The 18,929-nt window shown below is 34.3% G+C and overlaps 1 pseudogene; it reads right to left on the reverse strand.

The window, feature by feature from the left end:
• Positions 1–18,469: 18,469 nt before the first annotated feature.
• Positions 18,470–18,567, reverse strand: LOC126028688 (uncharacterized; annotated as a pseudogene).
• Positions 18,568–18,929: the final 362 nt, after the last annotated feature.

Below are 18,929 nucleotides of genomic sequence, written 5' to 3' on the forward strand. Positions count from 1 at the left end.
AACCGCGGTTTTATCTTGGCTAGCTCTTGCAAGGCAGACACCTTACCTCTAGCGCCACCTCATCGGCCCCAAGGCTGTATATTTTCAGTTAGCAAGTGACATAAAAGGAGGTCGCAAACCAGACACTTTCCAGAAAAATGAATATATCATGCCAATATTCTTTAATTGTGCAGTGCTAAAACAGAGTTCACACATGCCAGCAGGACTTGAAAAGGAATTCAAACTGTTGAAAATGCCGTGCTTGGGAGGTCCTATCTTACTTTTCTCTTCTCTTACAAATTCAAGAGAAACTAATGTTTTCATAGAATTAAGTTCTCCATTTTCTAATTCACTTCCACTTCCCTGCATGGCTTTTAACAGCCAACCAACAGGGAGAAAAGGAGCTGCTTAGACTGCCTGCCCACACTTCAAACCAGAGCACTAAGAGTGACTTCCATTTAAACAGGCAGTTCCAAGGCCTGGTGTGTATCACCTCACACGACTGGATGCATCACTCCAGCCACTTCAGTTCATGAGAAATCTGGGATCTCTCTCTCACATGGTGGTGCCAGATGAGGCACAAAGACTGCTTTCAGGAACTCCGGCAGGTTTATGAGGCTGAAAGTGCCAAGATTTCAGGGTTACGGCACTATCCCACTCCTTTCTTATTAAGATGCTCCTTCATCATTGGAAATTCCTTTCCATCCCCAATGATTTCAGCCTTGTTATGGAGCCATTAGTTAAAAGAAAAAAGGCTTAGAACCAAAATCCTCACCTCAGCATCAAAAACATTAGCCTTTGGAGATGGATTTTAACAAGTTGCCTAAATGCTGACCCTGGGGGGATACAGTGTTCTATTAGGTGAAAACATGAGTAACAGATTTATTTTTTTTTTATCCTGAAAATAAAGAAATAAATACCTTTCGTTTGTATGGCAAATGTTATAATGTGTGGAAAACGTTCCGGAAAAGTTCAAAGGTGGACTTTCCTCCCAGTTTTGATGCAAAATAAAGAGCTGTGCTTGTACAGAATTTGCAGAGACTGAAAGTCGAGGGATGGGAGGAGCCCAATTACTCAGCAGGCTTATCTGCCTTCAGCCTCTATCTGGCCTATCTGTTTCTCAGTCTCGTCAACTTCAAGGGATTGAACTATGTCAAAGACTTTTCAACTCTTTCTCTGAAGTTCTCAGGAGAGACTTCTAAACTAGTGAGCAGAAAGAATCACCTGGGAAGTATATTTTCAGTCCGTATTTATAACTCCCTCCTTCCAAATAGAGTCCATAGGTTACTAAGAAAGAGAATCCAAGATATAAGTTACAAAGGTTTGGGGGTGATTATGATACAAGGTCTGTGGTTGGTGCCTTTCTAGACTCTAGAGTCTTGAGAGGTGAAGCTGTGAGTCTGAAAAGAGCCCCAATATCTCCACCATGTATACATTTTCTTCTGTTTAATAGTTATACTCTAGAATATGGGAATCAGCTCATCTTCCAGATAATTCATCAAATGATTTATCTCCCATAATAGATAAAACAGGTACCTCACTTTCTTTATAAGTTTAGTAACCATGATTTTCAGTTTTAAAGCACTGTCCATAATAGGGTTTAGTTAATGCAACATGCCAACACCACACTCCCTTCCAGTTTTTGTTTCCCTTCACTACTCTTTCAGGGTGCCCTCATATCACCACCCCTACTTCAACACCCCTGCCACATCTGATTGCCATGATTATCTCAGTTCTCTAGACTAGTTCTTAGATTATGTTGCTTTGGATCTTTTTTTTTATTCCATATTATGGTTATTTATATCATCATATATAAGAAAGATCATTCTGTATCTGTCACCTGGCTGATTTTATTCAGCAAGATACCTTCCAGTTTCATTCACATAGCAAAATTATTTCAAATAATTTCTTCTGTGGATTGAGTTGTCTTCTTCCAAAAGATAAAATAACTACCTCAGAATGTGATCTTTTTGAAAAATTGCATCATATCAGAAAATGAGGTAGGGTTAGTTCAGAGTAATGAATCAAGATGATTCACACTAGAGTAGAATGAACCGTTAATTCAATATGTGTAATGTCCGTCCATAGAAGACGATGTGAGATATACAAGAATTATGTCATGTGATGAGTGAGATTGGAGTTATACAGCTGCAAGTCATGGAACACCTTGTAGTGCCAACAACAGACCAGCAGTAAGGAATGAGGCACGGAAAAATGATCCCTTGGGATTCTTCAGCAGGATCTAATGCCGCCAAGACTTCATTTCAGACTTAGGGCTTCCAGAATCATGATAGAATAAATTTTTGTCCTTTATAACCACCAGTTTGTGCTACTTTATCATGGAATCTCTAAACCTATTACTAATTTGGCAAAAGATAATGATAATCCTTCCAATAGGCACTCTTTTATATTAATTACAGTGCAGTAGTATAAAAGGTTATCCAAATTATGCCTGAGAAATAAATGAACTCATCAGGTGCCATTTTTTAAAGCAACAGCCTCTTCACTAAATTGAATCTCAAAGTGTCATTTAAATAATCTCAAGGTCAATCTCAAGAACAAGCTATGTGACACTATCACTCAGTATGTCTCAAACCTGAAAGAGCTCAATAATTGGTTTTGGGCATTAAGTCAAAGAACTCTTTTAAAATGTTTAAGAGAAATCTATCTGAAAGGATTCCAAAAGCTCATATTCCTATAAAGGGCAGGAGAACCTTGAACATCCTGAAATTTCTATGGAAATAGGTCACATTTCCATCTTCCCCAAAACAACTTCTCATTATGGCCTCTCAAAATAGTGATTTGGTGGTACTTATAAACTAGTTACAATTTATTTTTACTATGTTTGTGATGAATTTGAACATGTTTTCTATAGAGTATATTTGAATATTATTCCCATGTTTATGATGGATTCAAAGGAAATTTGGGTATCATGGGACACTCATTTTTATTCTGAAAGAAAGAAAAATATGGAACCAATTTTAATAAAATTTACAGTCAAATATGATAACTGTAATCAAGTGAGGCAGTTAAATTTTATATGTCAAAAATATCCACAATCCAAAGTTAAAGTTTTCCTCATTTTGTTTTAAGCTTTAGAACTTTTTTTACTGGGCCTGGAGAGATAGCACAGCGGTATTTGCCTTGCAAGCAGCCGATGCAGTACCTAAGGTGGTTGGTTCAAATCCCAGTGTCCCATATGGTCCCCCGTGCCTGCCAGAAGCTATTTCTGAGCAGATAGCCAGGAGTAACCCCTGAGCACAGCTGGGTGTGGCCCAAAAACCAAAAAAAAAAAAAAAAGAACTTCCTTACTAAGAAACATACCATGAACATCTACAAATATGAAATATTAAAAGCAAAAAGATTCATGCTCCTACCACCTGGCTGAAGAAGGATTACTGACTTATCAATTGACTTGGAATATGCTCTCCTCTAAGGTGACTCTCTCTCTCTCTTTTAATTGCTTCCTAACCCCACAAACTAAATTTTCTATTTTATTATATAGGCAGCTAGAAACATATTCTGATAAACTGAATTTTTTTAGAGTGAGGAGTATTTTTTGTACCTTGCCATAAGCATAACTAAAACATTACAACACAATTAATTAGAATCAGAAATTCAAAGTGTTTATTTCCACAATGAAAGATGTAAAATAAAATTAAAATAATATGTGACATTATATATTTAAATTTATTTAACTTATAAGGACTGTTTTCAGGAACTTTTTGAACCTCAAGTAAAACATAAATTGAAATTTTTGTTATACACAGAAATACATACATACACACATAATCATTTATTTATAATCAAAAAGAATCATTTGGTCCAAGAGACAAGGTTAAGTAAGATGAAGCTCTTACCATAAAGTATTTTATATAGTAGGTATTTCATAAGTTACTACAACAAGCAGTGAGGGAAATAATAATTTCTTAGGAAGTTCTTCACACTTCTCTCTCAAAAAAATAACTACAAGAATTTTACTGGTGGCTGCATAATATTTATTCTATGATTTATCCTCCTTTCTAATTACCCTGCTACTTTACACAGACAATTTTTTAGTCTGGGTCTATTCAGCACAGTAAGTCATCCTAATGCAATAGATTGGGGTCATTGATTTATAATAAGCTAGATAGGTTAAAGAGATACAAAGCTGGACTCTGATTATTGTCCTCATAAATATCAGTAAATTATAAAATATTTTGACTGGTGGAATTCTACAGATGGTCTTGAATTAGTTTCAACAAATTATTTCAATTTTAATCATACAAATATTTTAATTTCATCAACATATTCCCAATATTAAGATATTTACCTTGCAGATTTGACCTTGCAAGTTGTGACACTGGTTCCATTACCAATATATGATCTCCTGTGCACAGAGGCAAGAAGTAAGTCCCTATCCATGGATGGATATGGAGAGTATTGTGCTGAGCAAAATGAATCAGTAGGAGAGTAGATATAAAATGATCTCACTGATTTGTGAAATATATATCAAAATGATAGTGTGGTATTAATATTCAGAAAAAGTAGAGATGAGGACAATGGATCAGTTCACAGTAGGAAGCTTGCCATAGATAACAGGAGAGTGTAGTTAGGGCAGACCTAGAGACCATTATGACAAGATCCTAAGAAACAATCTCTCTGGTGAAGAACTGGGTACTGAAACGAGAGAAAGTGATATGCATGATACCCCTTTAGTAATATTATTCCAAATCACAGTGTCCAAAGGAAAAAAATAAAAAGAGATAGAGGAAAGAGAGAAGTATGTCTGCCACAGAGGCAAAGTAGAGGGCAGTGGGGAGGGTAGGAAAAAAACTGGAGTCACTGGTGGCAGGAAAGTGCACTGGTGAAGGGTGTTGTACACTGTATGACTGAAACTCAAACACGAACAACTTTGTAACTGTGTATCTCATAGTGATTTGATAAAATAATTTATTAAAAATATTTAAAAAGTAAACCCTGAGAAATGAACACTGATGACAAGGTAAGTGCTTGAATATTGGAATATTTCAGTACAACTAAAACTAAACTATCAACAAATTTTTAACTCTGTATCTTGGTGATTTAATTAAAAGAGGAAAAAGTAAGCCATATGCAGTGAACAGATATTTGTTTATAAAACCAAGAAGCAAGTAAGTAATATATATACATTAAAATATATTTTAATTGCTTACCTCTTATGTATTACCAATTATATGTTTAATATGTGTTAATTATGTCTTGGTCTCAAGCAATTGAAACAAATACTTATTAAGTTAAACAAAAGAGCAGTGTGTGTTGGAATCAAAGGAATTGTTAAATAGTTGAGATTTGAAAAACAAACTTCAAAGAGCCTGAGTGATAGTGCATGAGTAGGGTGTTGTCTTGCAAGTGGCTGACCCAGGAGCCAGGAGCCAGTGACCCCTGACCCCTGGTATCACAGGGTGTGGCCCAAAAATCAAAAACCAACCAACAAACTTTAAGATACCCTAAAAGTTTCCATTTTTTCCTTCAATTGAGTTAATTCACTTCGAATTTGACTCCAGGAAGTCGTGGCACCTGATTTAGCCTCGTCCCTGTATCAGATGTAGCTAATTCCTAGATTGAATCTAGTGCAAATTTCTAGCTAAATCAAAGGACATGAGCAATGTATTTTACATCTATTCACAAAGAAAGACATACTGGGAGGTTGTTTTTCACTAAATTAAGGTTTTATTTTTCTAATATTTATTTTCTTAAAGGGTTAACTTTCTAGAGCTAGAGAGATACTAGAATGGGTCAGGAGAGCATTTACCTACATATAGTCAATCCAGGTGCAATCTGAGGCCCCAAATAAGGTCCATCAAGACTGCCAGTATTGATTCCTCTGTACAGTCAGGTGTTAGCAGTGTGTGCCCACATAAAAAATTTCCTAGTTTATCTTTTAGATTCTCTTCAAAAGGTATTCTGAGTGTAAAAAAATATAAGGAGATCTTAATGGAACAAAAAAATATGAGTCTAACATACAACTTTATCCTCTCATCACATAAGAATAAATAAGAAGTACACTTTAATTTATTCTTTATTCTGAGGCCATGGAAAGCTCAGGAAAATTAAGAGTAACTCAGAGACACACAACATATCAAAATTCAAGATATAAGGGAGAAGATTGAGATTTAGTCCCAAAATCCTAATTAGAATACTAAATTTCATTAATAGCCAGCCAAATTTTTCTTTAGAATTAGTGCCACATGATATTTCCAATATTTCTCTAACAAGATGATATTACCCCAATTGTAATTGATGAAAGGCAAAATAAAAATATTTATGCAGAAAGCAGGAAGGAGAGCAAGCATAGATTCTAGGCTTACATATGAAGACTATCTAAAAATAGAAATTAACTTCTTCAAGAAGAAAAGCCATCTACTGTTTCTGTTGGAAACATTGCTTGATGAGCTCAGTTTTGAGTTACATGAAAGACTTATACACGGTGAACAATTTGAGTCTAACAAGAAATGTCAAATGGAAAATGTAACCCAAAGTGTTCTTGCTCAAAAAAGTCCCTACTGATGAAACCTGAAATCAATATTGATGAATTTGGCTTGCCCAATTTTTGCTGAGTGGAATGAAGTAGGGTGGTAGACGTTATTTTAGCTGTATTTCCTCAGCATGCCAATATAGTTCTTTCAGCATTCCTCCAGCTACACATGTGGCATGCATTTATTATTTACAATACATATACAGGAAGTGCTTGATAGATGAGATAACCCCTTTTTTCAGAAAGATATTTTCCAAATGGGGCTTAGACTATACATGTTAAAGTACCATAAAGTCAGTAAGATATACTTTTTCACCTTTAGATTTTATTTCAAAATTACTACAAGAATGATTTTTTGACAGTATGATGTAAAATATGACTACAGATAAATACAAGTTCTACCTCTACATTTTTCTCTGTGTCGGCTCTCTAAGGCACTGTGTGCAATAACAACATAAATATGAGAGGAGAGGGCAAGTAAGAGAGAGAAACCAAAATTAGATGGTTTCAGAATAAAATGTAATCATAAAGAGTTGGACATTATATATATATCATTATATGTAAATTTTAATCCAAAATTATTCATATTGTACTTCTATGTAAAAAGTTATAAATATGGGAAGTGACATCAATAAAGTTTTTTATAGTGTTCTAAATTTAATTTTGAAACATTTGTATTTCTATAATACATTTTTCTGTTAAAGAAGGAAAGAACACTTAGGACTATATCCGATACATATAATTTTGTTTGATATGAAATATTGGTTTTAAATCAATTATATCAAATATAGATCATTCTAGATTTGAGTCCTGAAGACTCATATATGAAAGGACACGTTGATAGATATTTAAAATCTGAAAATCTTCCTTTAAAAATAATTCGTTTTTTTACAAATCAAAAACAGTCTCCAAAACAAAATTTCATAGACGATTATAATTTATGAATATACTATTAATGAATAATAGTTTATTGATTTAGGTATATCTAAACATGTCTTATTTAATTTGACTTAACATAAAAGTTGTTCTGGGGATCAAACATAGGATCTCACGCATGTAAGGTAAGAACTGTACTACTGAGTCACTTCTCTGATCTCTGATAATTAATATTTTTAACAGTTATTAGGTACTATTCTGAACAACTTGAAAGTCTTCCATTATTGGCAACTCTATAATATTTATCCTCATCATTTCACAAATGATAAGATGGAGATACAGAAAAGTTTCACCATTTCATTTGCCTTAGGGCTCCCTCTAAGATGATCAAGTAAGATTCCAGACCAGATGGAGAGCCTTCATTTTTACCCATCATTCTATAAAACTTGGATTTGCAATTTTTTCTGCAAAAAAGCAAAGTAACCCATTGTTGGGTTTTGGGGACTTCATACCACTCTATTGCATACTCTTTTCCATTATTTTAATAATAAATTTCTGTTTTGCTCATAGACCATAACAAAAATAGAGTATGGACCAGATATAGTCAAGTTATATAAAGCTTGTCAGTCTGATTTTTTTTGCCAATTTTCATTGCTATTTAAAAGTATTTAAATATATTTATAATGAATATAGGAAGTTTATCTTTTTATGTGAATAAATACATAGTTTAATATATATTTATTCCAAAGACCATCTAGTCAACCTGACTTCAATGTACTTTCAACATCCAGATGACAGAGATCCTGGGAGTCCAGTTTTTCTACACTGACTTTATTTATCCAATATCAGTTACTTTATCTAGGTCCTTATATGACCCAACTAGGTATGCTTTATGAGAAAAATATTTTCCACCAATTCTTCTCGAGGGCGTAAATTACAAAAATGGGAGGATTTTCAATGATTGGTTTCCACTACTTGAACTGGAGGAGCAGGAGAAAAACAGTCTTCAAAGGAAGAAAATGAAGTTGACACATGGAAAGGAGCAGAGATGATGACAGATGGAGAAAGAATATCTACAGTGATCCATAATTCCATTTATTCGTAAGGTCCAGCTGCATTCTCATTCTTGAATTTCCAGAAAAAAAACCCTCAAATTTCCTCATAATAAATCTCCCCTTTTTTCCATCAGCTATCTGGCATTAATTTCTGTTTCTTATAATCCAAAGTAATAATTTTACATATATTTACAATTTTTAATTGGCCAACATTTTAGGCAAAAAGAAGTTATTTTTAGGGAATTAGCTCATTGAAATGTTAAGGTGGTACATTCTTTCGAATCACTCAATTTTTCAATTTGGACATCTCTGTTTTTAAACATTTGATAGGGATATTAAAAGTCTTAATTAACTAAACATTATCAAAATGTTCTCATTTATCAAGCATGCTCATTTTCTTTATTGATTGTAGAAGCAGTGCCAGCCACACAAAGTCCTGAAGCTGATATGCAGAATACTTCAACAAATTTTTCAATTTCTACTTTTCTTACCTTAGGCCCTGACCCATGACCTGGGCCCAAAGTAGTCATTCAAGATTTACTAAATTGAAAGTTAGTGATTATATTTCCTAATGACTTTTTAATGTTTAATAATACTCCAAAGACATTTTGTTATTTTACTTTATTGACTTCTTTATTTCTTTGTAGTTTAAATAATGAGTCATAAAAATTATTTACTTAAAGTTGAAATAGCCCCCCCCCAAATAACTTAAATAGATGTTAAGGGTGGTAGGGATGGTGAAAGGAAATGAGGAGTGAGTCTGGGAAGTTTTTCACAAAGATCATAATTTTTAAGTGAAATTGTGATAATGTGCCCACTAAAGAAAAGAACCTGGGTATTTATGTTTTTTAAAAGTGCAATTTAAATAAGACTGATGGCAACAATGCATATAGAATTCTCAAATTCTTTAGGAACATTAAACTAAAATTTATGTGTGGAATTGATGAGAGATGATTTCTCCATCATCTTTTCTTGTAAAAGTCATATAAAACAGCCATACTTCCAGATAAAATGGCAGAAATCCTTCTCTTTAAATGTGTTTTCAAGAAAGGCCAAGGAATCTGCCATCCTGGGGAGCTCAGTCTCACCAGCTGCTTTCTTAAGTTTAGTTCTACCAGCCAAATGAATTGACATACAGACAAGGGATGCTGTATGGCAAAGTGTTTTCTTTTTTAAATAAAAAATCTTGTCAATGATATTTTAAGTGAATAATCACAAAGGCTTATTTAGATTGTATTATTCGCCAATGTATTTAGTCCTTGTTCATCTTCCATCTTCATTATGGGTACTATTGAACCTTCTATACTGAACCAATGAGACATAATTTGTCACCATATGTCAGATAACACAATATATTTTATGTTAATTGTTATTCACTACTGTGTATTCTCTATCATCTTACAAAGGGGCCAACTTTATTATGGGTCTAATTGAACCTTCTAGACTAAATTATGAAGAATGATAATTTGCCACCAAATATTATTTAGATGCTTACTATTGCATATTCTCATTTGTGTACTTGAAGTTTTTTGTTTAAAATATAAAATACCAGGAGACATTTTCTCTTAAAGAAACACAAAACAGCCACCATACAACAGCCTTAAGGTGCCCTATAACTTCCCCCCCTTTAAGTGAGGAAGTTATTTGGAAACAGACCCATTTGTAAAGAGTCTGTAAATTACATAAATCTACTCTTTGAAGTTTGAAGTTATTTTTATTTGCACACTCAGACTATTATAATTATTGTTCATCAGTGGCCAAAAGATTTTCTCTTGTGATTCTTATTGTTTCTTATTATACTGAATAATAAGCCCCTGATAATCATTTTCTGAAGAAAAATTACTTTTCTTTATTATTCTTCACCAATGTGTCTTTTTCCAACTAAAGACTGCAAACTGTGACCAAAGAGGTTGACTTTCTACCTAATATTGATGATGTAACTTGTAAGTCCCACCAGGACTTACAAGCTCACAAAATTTAAAATAATATTGATGATTAAATGTGGATCCTCTAGTCTAAATAGAAAGTGGATATGGATAGTTTCAAAGGCTTTATCAAGATCCTACATCATTACATGTGGTTATTTATTGCACAAAGCCAGGTCAGGTGCAGGCATTATATCTAGATTAATACACAGTGAATGGCTATGACAGTGATGGTGAGAAAGAAGTAGAGAACAATAGATTTGGAGTCAGTATCTGCCTTCAAATCTGTATTTTTAAGATTTTTGTTATTTCTACTGAAAACCACTCAACCTTGTTGAGTTTAAACTTTCCCTACATGTTTATTTGTTAAGGTATCTAGTTCACAATCTTATTTCAAGAACTAAATAAAACAATCTGTATAGAAATGTTAGCTAGTATAATAGACACCCAATAATGAATCAAATTTTCTCTAATGGCATCCAAAGGACAATGACAACATGGGCCAACTAAAAGCAGCTGAAAATGACAGCTGGCATGGCTACCAAATAAGCACAGAGAAAAATGAAATCCATATCAAGATGATGTCTTCCCCACTAGACACTTTTCCTGCAGCTGGGAATTCAGAGAATTTCTGTCTCTCTAATTAATACAATAAGGGGAAAGAGGATAACTGAAATGCATACGGATAGCACTTAGAATCCAAAAACAATGTTAGGAAAAGTACCTCAATAAAAGCTAAAAGAAATTCACAACAAACAACGCAGTAGATATCCCTTGTGTTTTATTATTTTAATATTTTTCTTGTTGTTTGGTTTCTCAGGAAACTTTGGGCTAGAGATCTGCATAAAAGGAACTACCTAGAGAGTAACTTCTTTGAGAGACCTAGGAGGAGCAGAGTTGGGCAAAGAACGAAATTGAATTACATATTACAATTATGTGCTGAAATAGCCTCCAAAATGTCTATAGGTTTCTGTGAAGCTCTAATATTATATCAGAGGTCAATGATACAAAAAAGAAGCCAGAGTTTCATTCCCCTAAATTAACCAATAATTAAATAGAGGTTAACACTCATAAGGAGGAAGTAAATCAAGGTGAGGCAGCTTTTTTCAGCTGGGAGCATTTCCCCAGAGAAGATAACCTATAAGTAACCATCAGTAATCCTCTGTAAAGCTCGAATAAATATAAGGGCCACCAACCTAAAGTAGAATCTGGGTGTACCACAGATCCAGTTGACATCTATCTTGACTATCAAAACTCATCCATATTTTGGGGTTGGGGTCACACCCCGTGATGCTCAGGTGTTACTCCTGGCTCTGCCCTCAGAAGTCGCTGCTGGCAGGCTCATATAGACCATATAGAATGCCCAGAATCGAACCAGAGTCCATCTGGGATTAGCCTCCTGCAAAGCTAACACCCTACCAATGTGCTATTGCTCCAGCCCCAAAAATCCATCATATGTTTTTCAATCTAATCACAATAAGTTATATTGGGACAAGACTAGGAAATACAATCAATGTATACTACTCATTTTAGTGTTAAAAGTTCCTTTTCCTGAATACCTTGTATTTCCTTGAGTCACTACAATTCTAAAGACTGACTCTAGTCTTAAAGCCAGGCAAGGAATTGAAATTTGAATTGAAGCAATTATACTAATATTCATGGTCATCAACTCTTGATTCTTTTTGACTAAGTAATACTATCATTTACTCTCCACATTAGTATGCCCTTAAGAACACTGTATTCTATTAATAATCTCTATATTTCCTTGCACCAGCCTTGCCATGAGTTACCATAATTATTACTATAATGTCTCTAAATGGTATGCCCACTATATAATGTCATCCTTGCCTATATATCCATGTTCCTATGAATCCCATGACATCAGAACACAATTTTGTAACAACACCTCTTCCTAACTCTAGCCACCAGAAATGGCTATCACTGAACTTCTCAACAATGCTCTGGCCCCTCTCACCCATGCAATTCTTCATCAATTTTGTTAAGTGGGATGTTCTCACACAATAAAGTTGACTCTTTCTTGTTTGTTTGTTTTTTGGGGGCCACACCCATTTGATGCTCAGGGATTACTCCTGGCTAAGCACTCAGAAATCGTCCCTGGCTTTGGGGGACCATACGGGACACCAGGGGATCGAACCGCACTCCTTCCTTGGCTAGCGCTTGCAAGGCAGACACCTTACCTCTAGCGCCACCTCACAGGTCCCTAAAGTTGACTTTTTTAAAACGAGAAAGTCCTCTTTAAGAGTTCAAATCCATCTTCATGATAGTTTTATCTTCTTCACATCCTTCATGTAGACTTCCACTTTCTCTAAGTTTTAAGATCAGTTGTAGCACCAACTTGACTTTTTATACTGAGATTCTTCTTGGCGTTAAGTTTATATATGGGAAAGTCAGCCTATTAATAAAAGTCCATTTTCTCAGGTCTATTCCCACCTGAATCATTATTCACAAAATCTATGTTTTTCTAGTTCTTAGTAGTATAATTTACTCATATCTTGAGTATGGAAACACTGGTACATGAAGTTGATGCTGGTTGTAGGGGATTGGTGTCAAAATATATATTACTAGTAATCAATAACTTTGTATTGGTGTTGAAATATATATTACTAGTGATCAATAACTTTGTATATCTGGTCCTTTAAATATAAAATAGTTTTAAAATAAAATAAAATAATAAAATGGCAGTATTTAGGCTTTTTTTTAAAGTTACCTATATCTTGCTGGCAATTTCTTAGGGCTATGATTTCTTTCCTTTCATTTCCTCCTTTAGTGTCAAAGCTCTTCTCCTCCTTGCTATATGCTATAACTTGACCCAAACTGTTCTTGCACTAGACAGGTATTTCCTCATTGTTATTCAAGACAAATACTCCTGCTTCCTCTTAAAGAAAGGGAATGTGCCAAATTCTATTGGGAGAAATGGGCCTAATGTAGGCTTCAGAATTCTAGGAATAAAAATATAAAAATTTGGGAAAGCACTTGAGCATGATTCGGGAGGTAACATTTTCAGAAGCATTAATGATATAAAATATAACTAAAAAAATGAAAATATAATATGAATATGTCAGAATGCTCCAAGTATGATAACAGGAAATGGGTTCTCATAACAATAAAAACTTTTATTTAACAGATACTCTTCTAAGAGTTTTGCAAATTTTAAGTCATAAATTTCACATATAAACCTAAAAGTTATCTGCAATTACTATTTTAATTTTTAGAGAAAAAAATCAAGACCCAGAGAGCTTAAATTTTTTGCCAAAATTAGAATGTCAGGAAAGGACAGACCAGAGATTAACATCTCAGCACTCAGTACTCTATCTACTTCCATGCTTAATGTATAAAGTTTAGGAAACATACATATTTGAAAGTACATTTTAAATACATACTTTCCCTGTACTTATGTACAACACTATTATAAAGTTTGTTCACTTATTAATCATTCTTTAGATAAAAGAAAACTAAGGCTAACTATCTATTTTGTTCAATAAAATAGTAACTGGTCTTCTTGTTTGAAGTAAGAATCCTCCTCTGTCTCTTTCTATCTGGAGGATCTTAACTAAGTTATTTAATATCCCCAGGTCAATTTCATCATATGTAAAATAAGGTCCTACCCATTGCATTGTTGTTGTATAAAACTCTTTTAAACCAATTATAAGGACTCAATAACTAGACCATTATCAGCAGCAAAATAGACGTGACTATGAAAAGACCCTACTAAGTACCTAGATAAGCATTCCTATATATTTGGCATTTTTATTTCTTTGTGTAAACTTCTCTTTTTTGTTGTTATATTAGCTAGGATCTTATAATGTCAATTATTTGCTAACAGGTAAACTAATAAAATAAATGACTGAACCCACTAACATAGAAGCAAGCTTAGTTTTTAGTATAGGTTTTTATGTTTTGTTTTGTTTTGTTCTGTGTTTTATTTGTTTGTGTTTTAGAGAGCCACAACTGGTGACACTCAGGAATCACTCCTCCTCACACATGGGATGCTGAAGATTGAACTTGGGACAGCCATGTGCAGCACAAGTGCCCTACTAGCTGTCTCTTCTTGTTCCAAGAATTTAGTTTTATGTTGCAGAAGTTGGCTCTAAGGGAGCAATCTCTCCTGCTTTCACCGTGACTCATGCACTTTTCATACTTAGCAACTTCACTCTCCTTGTACTGGGAAATCAGTGATTATCATTGTTAAGGACTAAGGTCAAGAAGTTTAATCCGGGCCCAGAGAGATAGCACAGCGGCATTTGCCTTGCAAGCAGCCGATCCAGGACCAAAGGTAATTGGTTCGAATCCCAGTGTCCCATATGGTCCCCCATTCCTGCCAGGAGCTATTTCTGGGCAGCCAGCCAGGAGTAACCCCTGAGCACCGCCGGGTGTGGCAGCCCCCCCCCAAAAAAAAAAAGATTTGGGCCCGGAGAGATAGCACAGCGGTGTTTGCTTGCAAGCAGCCAATCCAGGACCAAAGGTGGTTGGTTCGAATCCTGGTGTCCTATATGGTCCCCGGTGCCTGCCAGGAGCTGTTTCTGAGCAGACAGCCAGGAATAACCCCTGAGCAACGCCAGGTGTGGCCCAAAAACCAAAAAAAAAAAAAAAAAAAAAAAAGAAGAAGAAGAAGAAGAAGAAGAAGAAGTTTAATCCAGTGTGGTAAATTTTGCCACATAGATTCAGGATGGTTTCATTTAGCAAAAAAACAGTGGGGTGTTTGTTGTTTTGTTTGTTTTAAATAGTGTAAGAGACTGGAAATAGAAAACAATGGACCACAAGACATATTTTTCAAACAGGAATAAAGAATGAGACTGGTCACTGAACCCCAGTCTTGATCCAAGTGCATTACATGGTCTTCCAAGCATTTAGTAAAGAATATGTTCAAGCTCTACCTGGTGTAATCCCAAAATGAAGCAAAACAAAACAAGGATGTAAGATCAAATAAAGCCTTGTAACTTACACCCTTGGTAAAATCTCTTAAAAGTGCAGTTACACCGTTGAAGAGATTACAAAAACATGTAAGAAGTATACTGAGGATTGACCTTATGATATTGTTTCCAAAACATGGTAATGTTAGCACTGTTTTTGAGGACAGCTTAAGAAACAGGTCTACTTATATACTTAATTTATATGTAGTTGGTGGTAAATGAGTCATAGGCACTCAACCTCAGCCTAGTGGTCATGCATTCATTCACTGTTTCTGGTCCACATTCTGCTCTGCTCAATCCTGCTCTATGCCTTGGAAAGATGATTTATATAGACTGTGTTAGTGAGCACCTATATCCTTCAGTTTCTTGTTGGATTTAGTAAAGAGAATTGTCAGGAAAAAAAAGATCAGAAAACTTTAGAAAAGTGCATTGAAGATCAGTTTTTGTTCCTTTGTCTCCTTTCCTGCCAGATCACATGATTTGGCTATCTCCTTGTACTTCTATATTTCAGTAGACATAATTCAGCAACTATTCTATCCACTTGTTCTTTCTGCCCTTGAATGGTAAAGTCAACAACTGCTAACTTCTCTACTATTGTCTACTCAAAAAGAAGTAAAATCATCAGTGTTGATCTCCCTAAACCTTGGCTATACTTTTGTAAATAGTTTAAAATCCTCAGCTACCAAGTGAAGGGTACTACTTATTTCCCGCTAGTACAGAATATAGCAATTAGTGTTAGTTGGTTCAAAAAAAAAGTACATCTATCTCCACTTTAGATAGATGATAGACAGACAGACAGACAGACAGACAGACAGACAGACAGACAGACAGACAGACAGACAGATAGATAGATAGATAGATAGATAGATAGATAGATAGATAGATAGATAGATAGATGATAGGTATCTCCCCTTGCATGTTTTATCATCAGCCAATCTTAACATTCTCAGCTATTCCTTAAAAAAATGTTTCTATCTTCTATAGTAAGATATAAAAAATGATCAGAAAAATTGCAATCAGTTTATTTTGTCTACAACTCCTACTTTATATGAATTAACACATCAGGCTGATAGTGTTGAAGTTAAACTCTAGCCACCAGCTATGGTTTCTGTACACTAATTTTACTCACAGCCTAAATTCTGATAGACAAGCCATTTCTACTAAAATCAATGCTTAACATTTTAATTTTCCCATGTCAATTCTTCCTGTGTTATGGAATAATGGAAGCCTTATCTAACCTCCTTGCTCTGATATCTGTGATAATGATATAACTAAAGATATCAATATTTATTTATTTTTAGGCTCGATTATGAGTCTCTCTAGGCACATAATTATGTTAAAAATAAGCTACTTTCTTTTAAAGGCATTTCTCTAATATCATCTGGGTAGTTTCAATATTGTTATTCAACAGTAGCATTTAATTTCCAAACCTTTTTAAAGTTACTTGTTTGCTCCATGGAAAGTACTCATCTCTATCACAAGAATGTAACATGGTTCTGGTTAGCATGTTAAAAAGTTAGTACATTTATAAATGGGACAATTTGCTTCTTCCTTTAACTCATATAATTTTTTGAAAAAAATGTTCATCTTACCATTTCTATTTCTGGAAATCCTATTATCTTGGACCATACTCTAATTTCTGCTAATTCTCAAATTTGTTCTACTATGTGAATTTCTCTTTACCTGGGGGCCAGGTAACTTTTCTAGTTGCACTCTTTGCCTCCATTTTCCATGCCTATTCCTTACCATTATTAGATTTCAATTCCTTCTAGATCTAGTTTTTTTTTCTATAATTTATTTTAGGGGTATCATTTTCTTAATAAATTCAGTTTCCTCACTTAGTTCTTCGGAAGTAAATCCTGATTTGACCCTGTATATTCTGTTTCCCCAGATTACTATTATTTGTCTTTTAATAGCCTCACTATTTGGAACTGGTCAGTTTCTTTTGTCCGTATGTTTATGTTGAAAATAACGAAGTTGACTTTTAAGTTGTTAAGCTTCATTTTAGTGTGATAGGTCTCTTATGTCAGTCATCCCATAATATTGTTACACATCTTTTCTTCCTAGGCCTGTTCCTCCAGCTACAAACCATCTAATTTACACCCAAAAGGCTGTATGTAGTTTAGCTAGTAAAATTTCAGGTGGCCTAATAACACTTTGATAAGGAATGACTAATTCCTTAATTATTTTTTCTCTATCAAGAGGTATTATCAGTTTTCTCTAAGTAAATTAGTTGCCCACTTTCCATCTATTCGTAGGACATGTCATTTCTCCTCTTCCCTACTCAAGAACATAGATTCAGCGATTAACCCCTTAATTCTATGTCATTTTTTTCCTCTCTACTTGATCATTTTCATCATCAATGTACCTTTATTATCTACTACCTTTAAAAAAAATAAATCCCTCCTTGATTCGAAATATCTCTTCAAATAGTGCCAAGATGTTCTGTGTCAATGTTTGAAATCACTATCACTAATGTAACTCTATCTGCTACAATATTTTATGAAACATGCTCCAGCCAGACTTCTGTAATGTTAGGGATACCATTGATGATCATGTTTACAAATGTGAAATGCAGTTTTCTAATCTCCAACCTATTTGGTTTTCTACTGCATTTGAAACAGTTGATTACATCTTTACATATAGTTTTAGATTTTATTATCTTTTTAAAATATAATTAATTTATGCATAGTGTTTACAAAAATTATTCATGGTTGAGTTTCAGTCATAGAATGTACACCACCATTCAACAGTGCACATTTCCTGCCACCAATTTCCTCAGTATCCCTTCCATCCACCCTCCCCTGTCCCCCTCTGTCTGCTTCTGGGGAAGACATTTTACTTCTGTCTCTCTATCTCTCTCTCCCTCTCTCTCTTTCTCTCTCTCTCTCTGTCTCTCTCCATATATATGGGGGTGTTTTATATGTATATAAGTATATGTTTCTTTTTGACACTGTGGTTTGCACTATTGCTAATGAAGGGGTAGCATGCATATCTTTTTATTACCTATCAACATCCAGTTCTTGCTGTCTCTGAATTATTCCTGAACTTCACTGATAATTTCTTAATATCTGCATTTGTTGGTTTCTTGTTTCCACATACTTTGAATGTTTGGGATGTCCCAGACTTGTCAGACTTCTCCATTATTTATATCTTTCCCCTTACACATTTTAATTTTTCATTTTAATTCATTTAATTTTTTATTCTTTAAATACGGAACGCTTCACGAATTTGTGTGTCATCCTTGCACAGGGGCCATGCTAATCTCTGTATCATTCCAATTTTAGTGCTGCCGAAGCAAGCACTTAATTTTTCATTTTTTAACATAATCTTTAAAATGTTCACTATCTTATTAAATTATTCTCTGTCTTCCTTGAAAAACACATTTGGTCTCTTTTCTTCTTAGAAACTAACATTTGCAGATATTAACACAGTACCTGGGACTAGTTGATCGCATAAATCTATTAAATTAATGAAAGACAAAGTCACACATTCAAATAACAAATGGCTGCAAAAACAACTTGTTTTGAGAAATGTAGGTGAAGTTATTATTACTAAAATCACCACAAAGGCCAGGTTTCTTTTCAGTCTAGTTTAAAGAAAAACAATTGAGACTTAGTTGTTATGTAGGTGAAACTTGGCTAAAATAACTATCAAAAGAGAAACA

The sequence above is a fragment of the Suncus etruscus genome, chromosome 1 (assembly GCF_024139225.1).
Source record: "Suncus etruscus isolate mSunEtr1 chromosome 1, mSunEtr1.pri.cur, whole genome shotgun sequence".
Taxonomy (NCBI): Eukaryota; Metazoa; Chordata; class Mammalia; order Eulipotyphla; family Soricidae; genus Suncus; species Suncus etruscus.